The sequence below is a fragment of the Gambusia affinis genome, linkage group LG17 (genome assembly GCF_019740435.1).
Source record: "Gambusia affinis linkage group LG17, SWU_Gaff_1.0, whole genome shotgun sequence".
Lineage (NCBI taxonomy): Eukaryota > Metazoa > Chordata > Actinopteri > Cyprinodontiformes > Poeciliidae > Gambusia > Gambusia affinis.
Genome location: NC_057884.1, coordinates 24,492,156 through 24,497,161, shown reverse-complemented (window position 1 = coordinate 24,497,161; position 5,006 = coordinate 24,492,156).

The following is a 5,006-nucleotide window of genomic DNA, read 5'->3' as shown; positions in this document are numbered from 1 at the left end:
AGGAGTTTTACACTTTTATTACACTGTTTTAAAACATGTTATTAAACCCCAGTAGAAAATAATAAAAAAGAAAAATTGTTATGGTTTCTCTGAGAATGCTAATGTTTGTTAGCTGGTACCATTGCTAGCTGTATGCAACTAGCTGCTTTTGTTGCAGTATTGTGTTTATTCAATCAGTTTTTTTGCTTCGATCTAGTGATTACATTAAATAAACATTTCTATTTTAAAATTAGCTGTTAGTCAAATGTTAGCTTAAAAACCAGAAGCCCAATCTTTTACGTGATTTTAATCTTCAGTCAGTAAGACTCTCTGACAAATTGAAAGAACTGTTTAGTTGCATGTTTAAAACTTTGGAGCAATTATTATTATTATTATTATTTTTTTAATCTTACGTGACTTAAATCTAAATTGGCTGCTGTTACATTGTGTTCCTGTAAATCTGCTGAAACCAAGGCTAACGAGTGTAGCTGTTAGATTATAAATCTAGGAGGAGACGGCAACAACGGGCGAGCGACCGCACAAACGTCGAAGGTGCTGCGCCTCCATCTGTCACCCTGACCTCCACAGCCTGGCTTTCCGCTTCGTTGCATACAGAACCTTCTACCTCCTGCACTGGTGCTGGACGTTCACAGCGGACAGGCCGGGTCTCGTTTAAAACTCAACGATAAAGCAGGAATCTACCGATAGCGATGCTAACTGGAACAGAATGACGGAGAACATAACTTTACGCTGAGCGTCAATTCCTGCTTTGCTTGGTTTTCAATGGGAGTCGGTGTAAAATGAAAGCACTTAGAGAATTAAAGCCACAATTTGTCACTGTTGATGACTCAGTGATAGGAAACACATCATTCTCCTTACATTTTGTCATGTTATCATCGATGTGCTGAACTGGGATAATTAAAAATGGTTTGGGTCATTTTTGATCCATTTATTTACAGGAAACTTGGTGGAAATGTTGTGGATGTGCATTCTCAGGTTTTTCTGACTGTATTAAAGCAAAATGTTTTTTTCTTCTTGTTGCTTCTCAGCAGTGGCGACCCTTAGAGGGGGGCAGAGGGGGGCCGTGGCCCCCTCCTCAAAAATATTGGTCACTAAAAAAATAATAAAAATACATTTTCATCAAGCAAAACCCAATAAATAAATGCATATAAATTTAAATGAAATTAAAAATGTACTAAAAGAAACAGTTTATATATTTGGCCATCTGTATTAACATTTTCTTGAGGCCCCACTGCTTCTTTTATTTACATTTTGAACCAGTTATTGTTATGAAAGTTTGATTCTGATTTAAAATCTTATTTCTTGTTATTGATTTAATGTTTATCAGCCCTTTAAAGCCGCTGGATGAACTTTAGGCTCATTAAATGTGAATGATTTTCTGCAACATGCTGATTTTCCTTGCAGGTGAGGATTTCGTGTTTTTATAAGTGCTGCCATGTTTGAGTGAAATTACCCAAACTGGGTCTATTTTTGGAAAGTTAGCTGCTTTTTCTGCTTTTTGCCTTCATTTATTTTTCTGCTTTTGTTTGTAAACAAAAATACAAACATGACTAGAAATGTGACTTTGACGAAAAAGATTGTTTTAATCTTGCTGAGAAGGGAAACATTATTTTGCAACATGATTTATTATCCATATTTTCCATAATATTTGTTTCAGTAAAATGTATTTTTTTTTGCATTTTGGATGAAACAGCATCGAATCAGTTTGTCATTCAGATTAACGATACAGTAGAGACACATTTAAACATCACACAAACACAATGTAGTTTAAAAATGTTTCAATTAATCGAATACTTGAAATGAACTATATCTACTCTGTATTAATCATTTAATCACTGAATAAACTCAAACAGAAGTTTGTTCAGCTTCTCTGTGTTTTTATAATTTCTCTTTTCTTCGATTTTTGTCGTTTAAAAGGACTTTTTAAAGGTTGGTGAAGGTTAGTCTGGAGAACAGAAATCGTCTCTGAAATGACAGAAAGGTGAAGTTTGAGAAACTGGAAGGAGTTTTACATCCTGGACGTCGGCAGAGGAGAAAGAAAAATCAGCATAACGAAGAAATAGAGATGGAAGGAGAAGTAAAAACAGGCAGAAGAAAAGACAGAAAGAGACGAAACAAGGAGAGAAAGAGACAGAAAGAGAAAAAAATAGAAAGGAAGAAAAAATAAACAACAGACAGAATGAATGAAAGATGATCTTTTCTTCCTCGGGACCAGAGGGACGGACCGGAGGATTTGACGGAGGACGGACCGGAGGACGGACCGGAGGACGGACGTCATCCTGGACGTTTGTCTCTTTATCAACGATTCCTCCACGTTTCTCAACCTTTAGTCGTCCTGATGGACGGCGTCCATGTGGCGCCAAGTCAGGACATTCCTGAGTCTAAAGTCCCCTCAGTGGCCCCCGAACCGCAGCTTTGACACCGCCTGTCATCAGGTCAATGCAGACCTTCGTCATCCGCTCGTCTTCATCACCTTCTGATCAGCTGCTTTTAAAAATCTGAACTGTTCAATAAAACTTTTTATGTATTTAAAAAACATCCAGATTATCTTGTAATCCGACTTCCTGGGAATATTTCTGTAGAATGTAGGTCAGATTGGACAGAGGTCACATGGTGCATGCTGGGTCACCCGACCTCTGACCTCTGACCTCTGACCCCCTCAGCTCTGCTTTTGCAAAACAACGTTCAGGAATCGACGTCTGGATTTAAAACCAGAAACCAGATCAGAAAAGATCCAAATGGAAAAATTATTAAAACTTATAAACTAAACCTTTAAATAAGTTAAAGTGTTTTTATTGTTACATACAATTTAATTTTATATTCCGTTTATTTAATTTAGATTTTAATTTTGTTCCATACAGATATAGAAATAAATAATAAACTCAGATTAAATCTCAGCATTTTTAAATACTGCAGATGAAAACATTGTTTCACCTAAAAATATAGATATGATTTATTACATTATTGATCCGAATAAACAAAAACAAAAGTTTGGTTTAGTTTCTGGTGTAAAAAAATCTCAGAACATTTAAATAAGAAAAAACTAAACTGTTCATCAAGATACAGGAGTTTATTTTAAACACTTAACATTAATTATTTTATGTATAACAAGATATTTTCATATATTATAACTGAAATGATCCGCAAATAGAATTCATAGTTTTTGATTAATTTTAAGGAATTATTGACTTAAAAGAAGAAACGATAACAGGATGAAAAGTTATTTAAATTAGTTTTGTCTTATTTAAAGTGAACTAAAATATTTGGTAAGATTTGATGTTTTGCAGTGTTTGAGGGCAACGAGCCACAATTACACTTAAAAATCCACTAAATAAATAAATGAAAGTAAATCTGGACCAAAATGTGAAAAATCTGCATCCTGATCCGTTTCTTTAACAATTTACTGAATAACTTCAACACAAACTCTCAACGTTTAATTTGACAAAAAAATACAAATTTATTTTTACTGAAAATGTTTTTGTTGATTAAAATGACCTTTAAAAAAAACCAGTTGGTTTTAATCAGGATGTTGAGAATTTAAATGAATCCAATAAAACATTTATTTTAGTTAAAGGCGGAAAAATAAATCAATAACTTATCAACCAATATTTAAATAAATATAGAAAATGATCCTTATAAATCTATATTTTTATTATTTTTAAATGATGATTTGTTGATTTTCTGAAACTTTTTCTCTCCTTTTGATGAAACTCTGAGGCGGGAAGCAGAAACTTTGTGGTCCAGCAGGAGCTGAGGTCCAAACCGGTCCACTGGGTTCTGCTGGTTCTGCTGGTTCTGGCTGCGTTCAGCATCTGAATGCAGCGGGTTGGATCCACACGCCGCCTTTGTGCCGCCATTAAAGGACGATTTCATGGCCAACGGGCGACAAGAACGGAGGAAGAAATTAGTAAAATGAAAGTGAGAAGGAGGATTATTGAATTTTTCTACAGAACAAATTGAATTGATTTGATTTTAAACCTTAAATTATGAAGATCTGCTTTTAAAACTGCTTGTTTTCAAACTGTAAGATGTCTTTATATATTTTCATGAAGTTCACATATTCCGGTTTAAATGTTAAGAATAATAACAATATTTAGCTCTAATTTTGCATTTATATTTGTAAGAGGTTTTTACAGATTATCTGTGATTATATGAAATAATCACACAGATAAAAAAAGAGGATAATATTCTTATTTATTAAATTTCATATTTTGTTTATCCAAATCTACATTTTTTTCTGCAATCATTTTGATTTTACATCATCACTCCCTTTTTTCCAGTTTTTTTATTAATTAAACTAGATGCTAAACCTGGAATTTGATCTCCAGTTATTCATTTTTTAAATTATATTTATTAGACTGAAATGTGCAGAAAATAAATAAACATGCACAGAGAAGGAAGGATTTTAAACTTTAACTGAAATTCTTCAGTTATGTATGTTTATACATATCATGGTATTTGATATAGATATTTTTCTGAGGAAAATAAAAAAGAGGAGCAGATTTCCAGGACAAACAGATTTAAACTCCTGAAACACTTTAAAACTGAACAGATTCCTAAAAATGAATAGATTCCTACAGGTGAACTACTTCCCCAAACTGAACAGATTCCAAATGCTGAACGACTTTATTCTCGAACGAGTTTATTCTTGTAAAATTTTCTTCTTTCTTCTCGTAATTTTATTTGTTTTAGTTTCTTAGCGTGTCAATAATACTCCGTCGAAACGACCCACAGTGTGAAAATGAACAGAAATTGTGTGTAAATTCACCCCACAGTGAAAAGTCACGCTGTAAACTGCTGCTTCTCTTCAGTTCGCTGATTGGTCGGATCCGCATTTAGCCACGCCCTCCGCATCTCCGTCCTGGGCTCTGATTGGTCCGCAGAGCCGCCATTCCAGTTCGCGCCTCCTCGGAGCGGCAGCCCGGTTCGTCCACCGCCTCCTCCCGCAGCAGGGTGGGTTGAGCGGCCGGGTAGGGACCGTGGACAGCTCCGCTCCGAGGAGCAGA